The sequence below is a fragment of the Danio rerio genome, chromosome 20, assembly GCF_052040795.2.
Source record: "Danio rerio strain M-AB ecotype USA chromosome 20, GRCz13ab, whole genome shotgun sequence".
Taxonomy (NCBI): Eukaryota; Metazoa; Chordata; class Actinopteri; order Cypriniformes; family Danionidae; genus Danio; species Danio rerio.
The window spans coordinates 45671867-45690389 of NC_141040.1; the positions used below are offsets into that span (position 1 = coordinate 45671867).

Here is an 18523-nt window from a genome sequence, read left to right on the forward strand (position 1 = left end):
AGGTATGAGATGTATTGGCTGACCTCTAAGCCTGGATCTGTAGCAATTTTAATAAAAACATAAATAAAATAAACAAACATAAATCAATCAATCAATAAACAAATAAAATAAAAGTTTAAATATTTTTTTCCCAAAATGTTTTGCTTATTCAAAATATTTCATAATTAAGATGTTTTTTCACAAAAGATGGATAAAAAAAGATCAAAACTAACAATAAAGACGTGTATGGTACAAAATTATATTTTAAATACATTTCAAGTAAAATTGCATATAAAAAAAAATCCTAATTTATCATTTTCCAAAAATCTTAAATTAAATGACAATTTTTTTCTGATCATCAAATCAACATCTCATCTAATTTCTGAAGAATCATGTGACACTAAAGAATGCTTCAATATTACTCATATATAGCACTGTAGCACCTTACAGCAAGGTCGCTGGTTCGAGCTTCGGCTGGGTCAGTTGGGATTTCTGTGTGGAGTTTGCAAGGTCTAGTGTATGAGTGTTTCCCATTGATGGGTTGCAGTTGGAAGGGTGTCCGCAGCGTAAAACATATGCTGGATAAGTTGGAGGCTCATTCCGATGTGGCCACCCCGATAAATAAATTGACAATATATATAAAACAAAGTAGCCTTACTTTGTTACTTTAAAGGTATGGTAAGTTTGACACCTAGTGGTTGAACTAGCTATTGCACTCCTGGTTCAAAACGCACGCAAGCACAGGTTGCCAGATTAACGACATGATCATGAGTGTACCTAATGATCAAGCCTAAAGACTGATTTAACTTGTGTTCTAAATAAAAGCATTGGCACGCGATAGAAGGATGACTTTACATATTAAATTTTTTCATTCTAAATCTCGTGTAGTATGTTGTTACAGTATACAAGGTTATAATGTAAACCAAAGTTTAAATTCGTAATAAGTTTAAGTTTAACTTATTTGGTAAATTCTAACCACCTCATGTGGAACTTTTCATCCACGTCTCATTTCAGAGTCTGTTACTGTCCACTAGAGGTCGCATTTTGGTCGCGGACGCATGATTTGAGAGCCGTCATTACTGGATCAATAAAATACACTGTTTTCTGCCAAGGCAACCCAGGGTACTGAAATGTAATTGGCTGAACTGGCATTGGGCTGGTTAAAGGGACCAAAACCAAGACAGATGATCCAGCACGGAAAACACATTTTAAAGCGGAATATCTGACTTTAGCATTTTTTCTTTAAATAAACAAAAACGTTCACTTAGCATGTTTCTAAAATATCTGTGAACATATTATGGTATTTTTTATTTATTTATTTATTTTTTTGCTTTAGAAGAGTCAAAAATGTACATACAGCACCTTTAAATACTTAATTTATGTTTAAATGCATAAATAAATAAATACTACAGATACATAGTCTTGAAGAGCATGATAGAGAGAAAAAAATAAAGGTAAAGAATCAGACCAACTTTATTTCCGAGCTCACCTGCTGCCTACCAAGATGGTCTAATATACCCAAAGTATGTTATCTGTCAGTATTGCCATTCATCTCTATGGCAGCTTCTCGTTTTGCACGCACAGCTCCAAAACACAGAAAAGTCAGATTTATGGGAAGATACCGTGACTCCTTTTCTTTGTACCCTCATAGATTGAAACACCCCGGGGCCCTTTTCTCCTGTGCATCCACTTTTTTAATTCATATTTCTGTTTGAAATAAAAGGCTTTCTGGGGCATGTCATCACTAATCCCGCTGCGTCTGACTTCTCTCCCTCCACATCATTTGACAGAAAATGACATTATTCTGCTCTTTGAAATGCATCAATGTAGCCTGTGGAGTTTGGCTTCGTGCACAACACAATTAATGTACCAGGGTCCTTCAATCGGTTTGTTAATATAGATGCAAGCGGTTCCTTGAGTGGCCAAATTGAAAACCTGCTTTAAATAGAGATGACTGTTAAATAAATCCTTAAGATATGTCTTCAAATCCCCTCACAAATATGCATGAAAATACATTCCCATGAGCAGCCCCTCTTTAAGAATTAAAATGAGGCGCTAATTTTTCCGTCCTTGGGGCTGTTTGCACATGGAATTAACATCTGTTTTTGTCATCCAATCACAAGTGCACAACTGTTTTTACAGTTTGAGAGATGGAATAAAATGTGAGTCATTTAAAAGAACCAGATTCACTAGCAAACTACTTCAGTTTTGTAGGAAGTATGTCAAACATATTTTAGAGGGTGGGAAACTGAGCTAAGTGATTCAATGTTCATATGAGTTATCTAAAAGAATCAGACTGAATTGAAAAGTGTATTAGTTCTAGTAACATGAGCTAAATGCACAGAAGGGGTGTGACGGATCACGGTTGATTCATGATCCATATGGATCACAACAAACAGTTTGGAATGCACGTGACCCGTGGACAGTGGCGGTTCTAGTTTAAAGGGCACCTATGATGAAAAATCTACTTTTCAAGCTACTTGGACAGACATATGTGTAGATATAGTGTATAGACCGTCATATTAGAGTGATATAAACACACCCAGTCCTCTTTTTTTTTTAATTTAACAACATAAAAAGGGTGGACCGATTGGATGGTTTTCAGACCGACCACAACTTTAGGAGTGCGGTCCCCCCGCCCACCAAATAGATTGACAACTGCGCGTATTAACATGTCCTGGTAGTCATGTGTATAATCATATCAACAAGACCAGATGTGCGCAAAGCAACCAAAAATAAAAGGTCTGTTCACTTCGCTAGGATTATCAATCAACATTAAATGTGATCAAGAGTAAGTTTCAAATGTTTAAAGTGTTTTAAAACAGTGCACGTGTGTAATGAATGACAGCCATTTACTTCAACTTTACTTCATTAACACAGCCGCATTTCAGAACAATTATAAAAGGAGACGCTTCAATCACGGTTTGTGGACGTTAAATCAGGTTTATTTTGTACATTAACATAACAGATATCCATACAGCAGTGGAGATTAACCTTTATCCTGTCACATATGCCTGCAAAAAAAAAAACGCGCTCTGTCTGTGTGTGTGTGTGTGTGTGTGTGTGTGTGTGTGTGTGTGTGTGTGTGTGTGTGTGTGTGTGTGTGTGTGTGTGTGTGTGTGTGTGTGTGTGTGTGTGTGTGTGTGTGTGTGTGTGTGTGTGTGCGCGCGTGTGCGTGTGTGCGCGTGTGTGCGTGTGTCTGCTGCGCTGTGTGTGTGCGCGTGTGTATCTTTGTGTGTGTGTGTGTGTGCGCAATAGAAGACGCTTCAATCACGGTTTGTGGACGTTAAATCAGGTTTATTTTGTACATTAACATAACAGATATCCATACAGCAGTGGAGATTAACCTTTATCCTGTCACATATGCCTGCAAAAAAAAAAAACACGCTCTGTGTGTGTGCGTGTGTGCGTGTGTGTCTGTCTGCTGCGCTGTGTGTATGCGCGTGTGTATCTTTGAGTGTGTGTGTGTGTGTGTGTGTGTGTGTGTGTGTGTGTGTGTGTGTGTGTGTGTATGTGTGTGTGTGTGTGTGTGTGTGTGTGTGTGCGCGTGTGTGTGTGCCCGCGTGAACTTTGTAATGACATTGTGTGTGACTCATCGATGCAACTGCACAACAAATACTCATTGGTAAAGTTCTTACAGCAGTATTTCTCACAAACACTACATGAGATCTTCTTCCTTTAAGTCTGTCTGTTGTCTGACGTAACCGAGGGAGGAGATTAAGGCAGGCAGAAAGGCACGTAGAAACGGTAGGCGGGGAGGACTAGCCTTAAAGGCACAGTACGACAAACCCCCCCCCACCCCCCCCCCCCCCCCCCCGATATTGTTATATTTATTGTTCAATAACTATAACTATTTATTGATATTTTTACAGTAAGATATGGTAAATGATTCAGTGTTCAAGTCAGCCGTTTGAAAGAATCCAACTCAATTGCAAACTTCTTTATTTCTTTAACCTGGGATGTATCTTTAAAAAAGTACTTTACATGTAGAAGAAACCATTACCATTATTTATCTCTGTTTTTCTGCATAATCTTATAATTATTTGGGGAACTGCTTCATAAGTTCTTTGATTCACTGAACAAAACCGACTCCACGCACTGTATCAGTTATTAAACAAGCATTGCTCTCACTGACAGAAAGTACTGAAATATTGAAAAGCCGCATGATTAAACCGTATCAAAGCTACTGAAAAATGTAGTTAAGCTTATCTTTGTGATTGCATCACTTGAGCCGGTTGACAATAACAGATTTAAATGGGGTCTTTGTAAACCCACATAAAAGCGGAGGGTGACGAAAGTTTTTTATTTTATTTTTTTCTCACAGCACACAGACGGTTGAGTGGCTTCCGGACTTCCAGCTGTCCAAAAACCCAAACAAGACAATCAATTAAACAAGCACGCAGAGAAACCCTGCAGCGTCCTATCAAAATAAAGATGACTTTACCAGGCACAGCAGAGGACTAAATATTATACACAAAGGTCTCATTAATCTCCATTTGTTTGTATTGTAGAACGAGCAGGCAGAATGACCTTTAATAGACACCAGCAGTGATTGCGGAGTAATTAAACTGAGAATATAAGCCTTTGAATTTCTTACTGGAGTGTGGGGTTAACAGGGTGGCAAGCAAAATGATTCCAAATTTCAATTCAGTTTATTAACATCAATAGTTTTATACAGTTGAAGTCAGAATTATTAGCCCTCCTGAATTATGAGCCCCCTGTATATTATTTCCCAATTTCTGTTTAACAGAAGAAGACGTTTCTAAACATAATAGTTTTAATAACTGACCTTTTGTCTTTGCCATGATGACAGTACATAATATTTTACAATATATTTTTCAAGATACTAGTATTATTACTATTCAGCTTAAAGTGACATTTAAAGGTTTAATAGGTTAACTAGGCAAGTTATGGTAGTTAGGCAGATCATTGTATAACATGGGTTGGTTTTGTTGACAATTGAATACAAATGTGGCTTAAAAGGGCTATTAATATTGACCTTTAAATGGTTACAATGAAAATAAAAGCTGCTTATATTCTATCTGAAATAAAACAAATAAGACTTTCTCCAGAAGAAAAAAAATATATTATCGGAAATACTGTTAAAATTTCTTTGCTACATCAAATATCACTTGAGAAATATTTGAAAAAGAATAAATAGAGGGCTACAAATAAATAGAGGGCTAATAGTATTGACTTACGCTGTATGTGTGTGAGATTAGGGTTGTTTGATATACCAATACTGGAAAAAAATATTTATTGCTGGTTATTATATTTTAATTGGTAAAATATTATGATTTTATTCATTTCAGTATTTGATCGTTTAAATGGCAAGGAATTTGTCATTTTGATGTATGATATGCTGAATTGGTGATATGAGTTGGTGATTTGACTGTAGACTAAATCTCACGGATTGGTAATATTTGGTATTTGGTAATTTGAATGTCACAGAGTTGTTGATTTGACTGGTTGATAGACTGAATGTCACGGATTGGTAATATTTGGTATTTGGTTATTTGAATGTCACAGAGTTGTTGATTTCACTGTTTGATAGACTGAATGTCATGGAATATCCCACATTTCTAATTAAAAGACTGCACATAATCAAATCACAAATTGGACTAGTATATATTACAATGTTAAAAGATTTAGGAAGTCTGCGTGTATTTATGAGTGTTTTTTATGTATGGTGGGGTTTTTATAATAGTAATAATAATAATAATAATAATAATAATAATAATAATAGTAGGAGACAGTTAAAAATGGGAAATTTATTAACATTTGTTAGTCGGTATCATCCTATAATTTAAATTACATTGTAATAATTTTTTCATTGTTACCGATAATCGGTAACTGATACATTAATCGGTAACTGATACCAAGTACATTTGTAAGACTATAACCAATATATTGGCAGATAATAATATTAATTACAATAAGAAGAAGAAAAAGAAATAAAAATGTTGTCTGGTATGGATAATCAGTAGCTGATTCAATGTTGATAATTTTAGGCAAGTACTTTTACTAGCGTATAATTTTTCAGTACTCTTTCCACCACTGTCGGTAACTAATAGTGATAATCTGTACAATTATTGATGACTATTGATTCAAATGTTTCTGGGCCTGAAGACAAAAATAAAATGCAAACAAATATAATCAACTTGACTTTTTTTAATCAATCAACTATAGTCAACTATTTTGAAATATTAACTGCAGAAAAAAAAATGTCACAAAGCATCAGAGTTTGCCCCCAACCAAATTAACAAATAATTATGACCGTTGAGTCAGGCAGAATGACAACAAAACTTAACGCACCAGTCTGTGGACACTACGGACATCTACAGTCTGTTAATATTAAATTATAAAATACAAAATGCCATATGGAGCCAAGTATGTAGTAATATATTACACCAAAGAAATGGTGAAAGAGACACATAAAGACGAGCTGCTGAATTAAAGCAGGAAAATGTGATAAATGTTTCATGGTCTTCCTGTATTACAAATGAAAGCCTGTGATAATAATATCTGTCATATAGAGGTCCTGTCCTCAGCTCATTTATTATGTATAACTGCATTCAGTCAATTCAAGTCAAGTCAGTGGGGTTGATTAAAAAGAAAATATGCAGCAGTGATGTATTGGCAAGCTAGTTTTAGTCTAAAGCCTGACTGACCTCTGTGTACTGAAAAAGTTGACGTGTTTTTAGTCTATTCTGACTCGAATCAAATCACTTTTATTGTCACATCATCAGCAGCACGTGTGCTATGATGAGTGAAAAGCTTAGGTGCTGGCTCCAGATTACAGTTCAAATACAGTTCAAGAGTTCTTATTTAGATATGCTTGGCATTTAAATCAGGTTTGGCATGTCCTGGGAGAGAACCCTGAGCTCGGAGATATTTGAGCCCAGGGCTCCCGCCCGGTCAATAAGCATATCAGGGGATCCGAGATCAGGTAGGTCTTGATAGCTCCCCCTTTAGAAAGGGGAGAGAAAGGAGGAGATGGGGTGGAAGTGGGTATTCTTCCAAAACAAAGAGCAATAAGGAAAAAGTGATCTATTTATATTAAGCTGGTATCACTCTGGTTGGATTATTACTGATTACGGATGAGTGGCCAGTAGTGCTCAATCATATCACATGCTCCTCTTGAAATTAGTTTATGAAACTTCACATAGTGCAAATACAACGACAGTGCAAAATACAGACATAGCAAATACAACAAAATGCAAAATACAACAGCATACTCCTCAAAAAAAAAAAAAAAAAAATGGAGCAATGTTAAATTGACAGCGATGTGTACAATGAATAGGTGTCCACATAGTTGTAGGCAGCATTGGTTTAAGTATGGATTGGTGTTACATATTGAGTAACAGTATTTTTGACAATGCTAGTGTGTATTGTTCCTGTGTGTGTTTCCACATTTATCTATCGATCTCTCGGAGATCAGGTGCAGCTGTGAGAGGGGTGGCACCAGCTATAAAGGCACGCCGTTGACGCTCCTCATCGAGTTCTCTTCCTGTTTCCCCTCGCAATTGTGTGTCTGAGCAGTTCGCTCTGAGTTCTCTGTGCGGCAGTAATCTGTATGAAACCTTTTTTTCAAAGTAATCTGGTGAGATACTCTGTTAAATACGGTAATAGGACGGTAACCTGCATTAGCGGTGGCTGATTGTGTAATGCCTTTCTCCAACCCTGTTTCAAAGTCATCTGGTGAGATACTCTGTTAAATACGGTACTAGGACGGTATCATGTGTTAGCTGTGGCTAATATTTACCTTAATGCTGAATGTTCAAAGGGAAGGCCTTTTTTCTTTTGTCCAGTTTTCTCCTGTTTTGTGGCTAGTTATGGAGGTTAGAATTGTATGCTTTATTTATGGAACTTTATTTTTGGTATAGGTAAGAGGTTCATTATTAGGTAGCGTACCTTGTTTTGTTTGTTGTTTTGGCCTTTTTGTTCCCTGAATCTGATTTTGACCTTTTTGTTTAATAAATCTAATACCCCTTTTTGACAACTTGGCCTGTGTGTGTGTGCTTGGGGAGCAGGAACGGGGACTCCGGGTGACCACTTTTTATAGCGGTTATCCTTAAATTTATGTGCGTAGCGGGGTGCATCCGCTACGTAACAATTGGTTAAAGTGAAGTGCATGCTACTTATTGATGGTGTGCAGTGAGGGTTATAGAAGAGTCTGTGTGTGGTGTGTTAAGTGTTTCCTTCAGCCAGCTAATGCACGACCGGATGCTGCAGAAGGGTTTTAGCTGGATTTAGCTGTTTTTTTTTCCAGCCTGACCAGCTAAGACCAGGCTGGAAATGACAGGAAAACAGCCTGGGAATGGCCAAAACCCCTCTAAAACCAGCCTGGTCGACCAGCTAAAACCAGCCAACCAGCCTAGGCTGGTTTAAGCTGGATTTTCCAGCAGGGGAACCACAGACAGAGAGAGCGAGAGGTTAAAGATGTCCGTGAAAACCCCCGCATGCTTTAAGTACACATCCAGGGATGTCATCTGGGCCCGTAGCTTTCCCAATGTCCACGTGACGGAAAGATCTCCTTACATCCGCTACAGAAACAGACAGTGTCCTGGCGGTTTCGGTTTCGGCCGAGCTCGGTTTTGAGCTCGTTCAGGAGAGATTGTGAGGTTGTAATTTGCTTCTTTTTGTTCCTCAGCATTTCTGAATTTATAAGCGGAAGCTCGCACTAATAGGGCTCTTCGAACTTCGCCATTGATCCATGGTTTTTGGTTGGGGTAGATACTAACAGTTTTTGTTGGGACCTTGTCTTCTATGCATTTCCTGATGAAGCATGAAAATGTGTCTGAGTACACGTCAATGTTGTCGTCACACGCTGCCCGGAACATATCCCAGTCCACGTGATCAAAACAGTCTTGAAGTATGACTCATAACAAATATGAGAATTTGAGATGTTTCAACATCTGGTGGCTATAGAGTTCTGTGAAAGTGATTCTCTTGGAATTGAAAAAGAAAGAAACTTTCCAAAAATGTGCAAATAAAGGTGTGAGTTATACAGCTCCAATAGTATCTGCCGCTTTTTAAGAATCCAGCCTTTGAAAAAAGTGTTTCTAACCATTCATTCATTCATTTTCCTTCAGATTAGTCTCTATTTCAGGGGTCACCACAGCAAAGTGAACTGCAAACTGTTCTGCCAAATGTTTTACACAGTGCCTTTAAGCGTTTTTTTTTTTCCGATAGTCTACAGAACAAACCATTGTTATACAATAACTTGCCTAATTACCCTAGCCTGCCTAGTTAACCCAATTAATCTAGTTAAGCCTTTAAAGTCACTTTAAGCTGTATAGAAGTGTTTTGAAAAAGATCTAGTAATAGTATTTACTATCATCATGGCAAAGATAAAAGAAATTAGTTATTAGAAATTAGTCACTAAAACTTTTATATTTAGAAATGTGTCGAAGAAATCTTTTCTCCATTAAAGAGATATTTATAAAAAGGGGGAGGTAATAATTTTGACTTCAAGTGTATTTGTCTTCTCAATGGCTCAGAATAAATTCCTTTTTTAAACGTGTAAATTATCCAGTTTTTAGCTTTTAGACTTTTTAACTTCATAAACAGCTACAGTACACTCTATTAATATATATATATATATATATATATATATATATATATATATATATATATATATATATATATATATATATATATATATATATATATATATACACACAAAACACTTAATTGGGACCTTTAAAAAGTAGCAAACAACATTAGCTTTTTGTTGATTCAAGAATCCTAATGTGCTCTTACATCCCATAAACTCAAACACCTTCAGAATAGCAATCTACTTCATTTAACAGTGTCTTTGTCTGTCAAACAACCATGCGATTGAGAATCTCTGATTACAGTAGAGCTGCAAATTGAAGTCAGAAAGTGTCAAAGTGTTTCACTGGATCTTTCTGATAGCGGGAAGTTTCACAGGGACATTCTCAATAGAGATCTCACGGTTTTAAAAAGAGTGAGAAATGATTTCCACCTGCTATTTTTGAGTATTTTCTCACCTGTGTGAAATACAGGCAGATAGATGACAGCCGATCAGATGTTGTTTATGCTGGGAAAAACCCTAAACTTCCACCGGCGGTATATTTCAAGTCCCCTTGAATTAATGTAAGTATCATTATGTAAGTCGTAAAGAGATTGTTTGCACAAAAGTGAAAACACTGTCATTGTTTATTCTCTTTGACTTGTTCCGAACCATTTTTATTTTTTATTTTTTTTGTGACCAAAAGAGTCATAAAATGTGCATTTAGAATATATAAGCATTCAAAATGTTTAGTTCCTGCTCAGAATCAATGATTTTCTTCTGATATCACAGCTTGGGCCATGTCCACACTAATATGTTTTCATTTAAAATCGCATATTTTTATCTCCATTTTGTCTTTGAGGCAGCATTTTTATGACACGAAAAGTCATCTTTTTAAAGGGTTAAATCCAAAATGAATACATTCAAAAATGCCATTTTTGTTTTGCAGTGTGGACTGTGAAAATGGAGGCTTTATAAAACGATAATGCTTTTTAGTCATGTGACCAAATCAGCTGATGTTTTAAATGCTGTCCATTTTGTCAGCTTTATTTAAGATTAATATCAGTATGTATATAATCCATATAGCCTCTCTTCAAAGGACATGGAATGTTTATTAGAAGCTATTTTTATTGCAGCTGCAACATTTTGCCACACCATTTCAAAGAGATGGAAAGTAAATAAGCTGCAGCCGGATATAATGCAGGTAAAAGCTTCTTACATCTGTGTGCATGCACAGTACTATATAAACGTTTTGGTGTGATGATGGAAATAATTGAAAATGATGCACTGAACAATTTTAGATGAAAACGCCATTTTTAAATGTTAGTGTAGATGTAGCCTAAAATTGCATTTTTGACCTAATTTTTTAAATGTTGTTTTTACATCAAGGTGCAAACATGGTTATGTCTATGCCACTGGATATGCACAAAACTTCCTAGTTTTATATTTGAAACTAATCAACATCTCCTCTAGAAAGGTTAAAACCACCCCTTTCCTCAGTTATTCCATGACAGTTGACATGGTTACGTGTGAATTTATGTACATTTGAAGTCAGAATTATTAGCCCTCCTGAATTATTACCCCTCTTGTACTTTTCCTTCCAATTTCTGTTTAACAGAAATAATATGTATTTTTAATAGCATTTCTAAACAGTATAATTTTAATAACTCATTTCTAATAACTGATTTCTGCTATCTTTGCCATATTTACAGTACAAAATATTGTACAAGATATTTGTCAAGTTCAAGGTCAACTTTATTCATTTAGCACCTTAAATGTTGACCAAAGTGCTTTACAAACATGACAACAATAATAGATAATGGTACTCGGCTTAAATACTAGTATACAGCAAGATACTGAGATACCACAGATACTTTGATGTCTTTGACAATACAAGCATGGGCTGGAAACACAGACACAATTGGCTCTACACCTCACCAGGTGGGAATGCGAGATAGCTCACTCCACTCCTTTCGCTCTGAGCCTCACTTGCTGACCTTTACCTTCTCCATCAGAGCAGATCACTCACATTTCATGAAAAAATGTCCCAAGTTTTTAATATGGTGTATCTTGTGGCTCTATATTCACGATTGGTATCATTTTCAATGTCTCTGTGTGCTTGGTAAAGTGGTCTTAATTTCACTGTAATATTTCACAATTTAACTTGTATATGCCGATCTGGTTATCAGCTTTGATAAAATCTTTGCCAGACGCCCTGCCCCTATAGAGCAAATAGTTATCACCCCAAACTCCCCACCAGGCAAGGAAGCTTTTGTTGTCTTGAATTTGGCTGCTTGTTCTGAGTATTTCAGGGAGAGATGTGTCATTGGAATGTTGTAGGCAAGTTGCCCCATTGCAGTGTATGAGCCTCAGGGCTTTTGAATCAGAGACTTATATGCTGCAACATACTTTATACATTTATAACTTTTGTATTTATCTTTGAGTAAATGATATTTTACATTTATGAATCACTTAAAATTGAAAAAAGTCAGATTTAATTCGCAGCTGAAAAACAAATATAATTAAACTCTAATAAATAACAGAATTCTTTTCAGAAGCACTAGAAAAGGCTCACATGCTTTTAACCTTCGACCATGCTGTTAGTTTCGTCATTGGGCTAATAGATGGACTTTAAAGGCTTAACTAGGTTAATTAGGTTAACTAGGCAAGTTAATGCATCAAGTAATTATAACAGTGGTTTGTTTTGTACACAATCGAAAGAAATAGTGGTTAAGGGGGCAAATAATATTGACCAAGTGGCACAGTGGCTCAGTGGTTAGCACTGTTGCCTTCAGCAAAAAGGTTGCTGGATTGAGTTTGCATGTTCCCCCCATGTTGGCGTGGGTTTCCTCCGGGTGCTCCGGTTTTCCTCACAGTCCAAAGACATACGCTATAGGTGAAATGAATAAACTAAATAGGCCGTTGTGTGTGTGTATGTGTGTGTGTTTGTTTGAGATTGTGTATGAGTATTTCCCATTACTGTGTTGCAGCTGGAAGGGCATCCGCTACGTTAAACATATACCAGTGCTGTCAACTCTCACTCATTCAGCGTGAGAGTCACGCAATTGACAGTATTTTCACGCTCTCACACCACATATTCATTTTCTCATGCAGAAAAATCATCCCTGTGAAATATTTTTTTTCTTAATAATAAAGACGGTTTTAAAGACTTTTGTCATTATATAAAGTTGCTAATCTTTATGTGAAACTAAATCAACACTTGTGAAAGCAATGTAATCAAAAACAAACTGATGCATACGCGCAGAAAACATACCCTCACGCACCGCTCCTGCCGAATGCTGACTAGCTGCTTGCATTCCCGCTCACGGTATGAATCTTGGTTGTGAACATGCATGCTGAAAAAAATATGCGCAGCTCACACACCGCTCATGCGTTGTGCAACTGGTGTTGTGTCAAGAAAGGCACTCTTGGCGTAAAATACACGCCCTTTATAGACTTTCATTGGGATTCTCAGTCTTCATAAAAACCAAAGGCCATAATTGAATAAAACTTAGTATGATTATTATCTTGATGGATGAAGCAAAAACAATAAGTGAAGCACATTTTAAAAGCACTAGGTTCACAAATAAATATAAAACAAAATAAAATAAAAACCAATCTGTAACTTCTGTGAGGGAAAGGTTCACTCTCATTAGTGTCATACTGATGTTACTAAAAAAATGAACAATTTAAATTAAGCAATGCACTCGACAAAACTGAAGTTTGATTAATATGATAATTATCTTATTTTAAATAAGCATAGCTCTTGAAGAAAATTAAATGAATTAATAATATTGACCTTAAATGGTTTTTACAAAAATAAAAACTGCTTTTATTCTAGCCGAAATAAAACAAATACGACTTTCTACAGACAAAAAAATATTATAGGAAATACTGTGAAAAATTCCTTGTTTTGTTAAACATAATTTGGGAAATATTTGAAAAAGAAAAATTATAATAGTTTTGACTTCAACTGTAATTTAGAGTGGGCTATGTCTGTTTTTAAGCATAAACACATCTTGATATATCTGCGATATTAACTAGGATATAAAGATGGGATATATACAAAACTTTATTGGCTGTCTTAAGAAAAGGGGGAGGGGCTACTCAATATGCCCCACCTTATTGTCCTAAACAGAACATTTCAGGAGGCCTTTAATTAAAAAGAAAAAAAAAAAAAAGTAGAATAAAGTCTTAGTTCTGGGCTGCTTGATTTCAGAATTGTCATGTTTTATGTGACAAGCTAATAATGCTGAGATCCCAGTAAACAAAGTTATATTCTGCCTCCTGTTGACATAAACAGTTATGATACTGTGGCTTGCAGTATTGCTCTAGAGAGACGTTGCGCTGCAGTAATGATAGCTATATATAAAGACTTGTTCTTCTCAGCAGGTTGAAGGCAGATGTGAGGAGCCAGTCAAAGTCCTGTCGGCTGGAGTTCACCTGTCACTCGCTTCACACCTCTTTTCTTTTATTGGCGTTACAGTGTCAGTCTGATAAGTGGAAATAATGGAGCTTTCTCCTCCCACCAAAGCAATTATAGTGAGCAGAGAGCTACTGTGCATGTCACAGCTGTCTAACATATACTTTATTTTACATTCAGGCAGACCAAGTCATCACACAAAAAAAAAAGTTTCAGTTTTTTAGCACTCAAACACTTGTGCATAAATACTGTGTGTAGTGTGCAGTTCTTTAGAAAGGTATTTGTTCAATTGTTTGACTCTCTTAATGTGTTTTTGGATGGGGTTTTTAAAGGTACTTTTAGAAGGTGTGATATAAAGATCCCAAATGGTTTTTCACTGTGAAATAGTCTTCAAGATATTTGGATTTATATAATTCAGCTTCACTCAGAAAATAAATCTTAAGGAAATTACATTTAACATTTTTTCGCCTTTAAAATACAACAGAATGCATTGGTAATTCAGTGGATAATACAGTGTGAAAATATGTATAATAAACTATATGGAAAATCAAGAGTTTTCTTAGAGTTGATTTAGTTCATTTAAATTTAAAACAACTGACATCTTTTTATTTAATCAATAAAATCAGCAAAATCAAATCGATGAAACATATTTGTGCACTTTGAAATTTTATTTTAAAAATTTTTAGTACATTTGCATAATCAATAAGTACAGTAAGTCTTTTAATAAGTTCATGCCACTGGGTTTTGATAAATTTCCATACGCTAGCAATCATTTGAAAAAAAAAACAATTCCATGTATTTTTTTTTTAAGTTACCATAACAAGAAATTCAAATACAAGATTCCCACGCTTCTTGAAAGGAGTTGAATTTCACACATATGGATTCGAGGGCTGGAAAGTACTTAAACAAATAAGAGTTCTTCAATTAATGAGTTTATGATGTTATTTCTAAAATAAAAACAGAATGAAAAAAATAGAAAGATAAATTCCCCATTTAAAAACACTAAATTTAAATCATGTACAAAAACTATAACTAATGCGCATTTTATCAATATTTTATTAGAATACCAGTGTTGAATTCCAAATGTTTTATTAAAGCTCTAAAATCAAACAGTCTGTGTAAATATTAAGTGTAAGTGAAACTTTATGTACGGTTACCACTTTCATGGTGCTTGATTTGAAATTGATGGTGCTTCAAAAAGTTTTTGAAAATTTAGTGGAAACCCTGTAAAAAATGGAAATGCATGATATTGTATTTGCTGCTGTATGTCAATTTGTTATGCAATAATTGTGCCTTGATTATATATACAGTAGAAGTCAGAATTATTAGCCCCCCTGAATTATTAGCCCCACTGTTTATTTTTACCCCAATTTCTGTTTCAAGATCATCTCAACACTGTACTAAACATAACAGTTTTAATAACTTATTGTTCTGTAGACAATCGAAAAAATATAGCTTAAAGAGGCTAATAATTTTGACCTTAAAATGGTTCTTAAAAAAAAAAAAAAGCTGCTTTTATTCTAGTCGAAATAACACAAATATAACTCTCCAGTAGAAAAAAAATATTATTAGACATGCTGTGAAAATGTCCTTGCTCTGTTAAACATCATTTGGGAAATATTTTAAAAAGAGTAAAAAAATGTAAAGGAGGGCCAATAATATTGACTTTAACTTTATATATAGGGCTTAATTTGTACTGGAACACTCCGAATCCGGCACCTCTGAAATCTGATCCGGCACCTCATTTTACCAATCCCCCTCCTCCCTTGTCCGCTGTTCACTTTCCCTTTCTTCCACGACTCCCCAACCCCTTTTCAAAATTGTCTGCGGCAACCAACCCCTGCCCCGACTCTTCATTTACGCCCACCACTCAGAGCAAAGCAAACACCCCTAGGAAACACCCCTGGCCAACCCTATAGTTGGATAGGCATGTTTCCTAGGGGTGTTTGCTTTGCTCTGGATCTTTCGGGGTTGTGAAATCCGGATTGCAACCGAGAAATACTAGAAAATCTCTGTAGACTGATGGCAATTCATGTTGTTCAGCCTTATAATCCTAAAATGTGAGCAAAATCACCTGTTTTGTCATCACTTTAGACATTAAGCAAGAGAATCATTCAAACACCAGCTCTAAAGTGACGTTTGTGAATTAGCAACAATTTCTGCTGTTCTCATGTCAGCTGCAGATGTGAATGAACAGTGGAAGAAAGTAGTTCCTCATACAAAAGGACTTTTGATACTCCATATTTGATTTTCTTTTTTATATACACAATTATGCTGTTGAACTGTTGCATAAACGCTATGTCACACGAGTAGCAGTGCGATATGGCTGTATATCGGTACTGGTGGGAGACTAAGGACTAATGCACGCCCTCCACAAGAGCCCACCAGAGAGCTAGACTACTATTGGTGTGATATAGCGTATCATATTCATAAATCATATTTTCAAATGTGTTGTCTTATTTAAAATGATATATCTTATAATAGATATATAAAATATAATGCACAAATATAAAACAAATTTCATAATTGTATAATGTCCCACAAAAAAAAAAAGCTCAACTGTACCAAAATAATCACCACAGCTTGAACAGAAGTATCTCTCAGAAGACCTGTACTTTCACCTCTGTAAGAAATTATGACAAAATATGAAATGCATCCATCTCAGCAACTACAACCTTCACTATTGGAGCATCTAATTCTACTGACAGGCAAGGATGAACACACACACAAACACACACATCAGCAAGTCGAAAGTGAGGTGATTTGTCTGTACAAACAAACCAGGGCCAGGCTGAGAATGATTGCAGGTGATGATAAGGTCAATGTAAGTCAGATCGATTTGAGAGTGTGAAGGTAAACACTTCCAAAGCTTTCCTGCTTCATAAAGCACAGGCATTGTGTCATTGTACTGCGTTCAGGTCAGCGATGATGTCTTCATGAACAGGTCAGCTTGTTTAATTGAGCTCTGACCGCTGTGGTAAATACACAGTGAAGTGGAGTTTTTGGTTCACTAGGCTTGGGCTCATAGCTAACTCACGGATGACTGCTGCGGATGGACGGACTTTGGATTAAAGATGAGAGAGATGGATTTGCTATGGGGGTTTGGTTTGAATATGCTTGCTGAAAAAAAAAAAAACAGCTGGCTTAAGATGGTGCAATAGCTTGGCACAGTTGGTTTTATGTATGTCTGTATTTTATTCTGTTTTATTTGTTTGTGTTGAATTTTATATATTTACTGATTTAAGCCAATTTAAAAAAACACTTTTGAAACCATCCAGCCAACCTCCAGGTCTGGCAGGTGAACTTTTAGCTTAGGTTAGCATATATCATTAAAGCGGTTATGACTATTAAGCATTTTACTCAAAAAAATCCATCAATTCATTTAGTTTCTTTTCAGCTTGGTCCCTTTATTAATCAGGGATTGCCACAGTGGAAGAAAGTCAGGGCGGACGAAAGTGAAAAGCGAAATTGTGTCTCCCCTAGCAAAATGCAGCCCTGGGTGATCACCCACATTGCCCATGCCTAAAACAGCCAATTCCCACAGGAACAAAATCAAGCACTGCCCAACCATTTTTTTTTTTTTCTCAATAGGGGGATAAAGGACAATCTTAACTTGCGTTTCATGCCAACTTCTACACTTTTTCACCAAAACGAGTGTAAAAACCCAGTTAAAAAAACCCAGTTCCTCTGTTGTGCTTGGCTCCTTAGTTGTAGTGATTTTAAAGTACAACATTTGCCATTCTATATTTATTTAATCCTGTAATACACTGTTAATAATTACCTGTTGAACATACAGTAACTTACTGGTAGCAGTTCATCAGTAACTTACTGTAAATCAATTACAACAAAAATACTGTATTTACATTTTCAGCACCATTTATCAGGCTGTATACTGTAGGTATTTAAAGTATTGTTTATCTTTATTGTAAAATATAAAGTAATTTCCACAATGCAAATTTAAAATACAGTAACATACCGCAAAAATGTCCTACCGTGAATGTCACGCTGAATAAAAGAAATATCAAGGATGAATCCATTTTTAAGTTCCAATATATTAGTGACCTGTGTCACACAAGAATAGGTGCACAAAATAATATAAACACAAAAAAACCCCGTCAAAATATATTTGCAGAAATAATGCTGTGAAAAGTCCCGTGGATGGTCAACCAGATAGAACAGCACTAGGGAGATTTCGATGCACAATGCTACAAAGAGTCCTGACGGAGATGCAGAGAGTAACTTCAAACTGGCAATAAAACAAGGAAAACGCTGCCCTGAAACAGGTATGGAAACGAACAACAGTTGATCGGCGTAAGGAAATAACAAGCATAACACATGACCAAAATAAACGCACATGGGGAACGCATAAGGAAAACACAACCACTTGACAACTCACACAAGTGGCATAATACAAACACAGAAGGTGCACACAAACCCATAACCGGGACAGTAAAATGCAACTCATATTACAGTTAAATACAGTTTAATTTACAAAAACAACTTAGCCACAGTCCATTGCAGTCCATTATTATAGACATCATGGCCAACATCGGACCTTAATAAAGATAGAAAAATCATATATA

General features: G+C 35.9%; 2 long non-coding RNA genes across 9 annotated transcripts in view; both read left to right on the forward strand.

Moving 5' to 3' along the window:
• Positions 1-18523, forward strand: part of LOC147832306 (uncharacterized) — a 277320-nt gene that overhangs the window by 181946 nt on the left and 76851 nt on the right. For 3 of the 8 annotated variants that reach the window (XR_015519098.1, XR_015519099.1, XR_015519105.1), the window contains one exon: positions 18073-18223. The exons of the other annotated variants lie outside the window; for them this stretch is intronic. This is a non-coding gene — a long non-coding RNA (uncharacterized LOC147832306). The remainder of the gene's footprint in view (positions 1-18072; positions 18224-18523) is intronic. 8 annotated transcript variants of the gene reach the window in all.
• LOC147839434 (uncharacterized) lies at positions 643-4787 on the forward strand. The gene is made up of 2 exons (XR_015519220.1): positions 643-3226; positions 3438-4787. It is a non-coding gene; the product is annotated as an uncharacterized LOC147839434 (long non-coding RNA).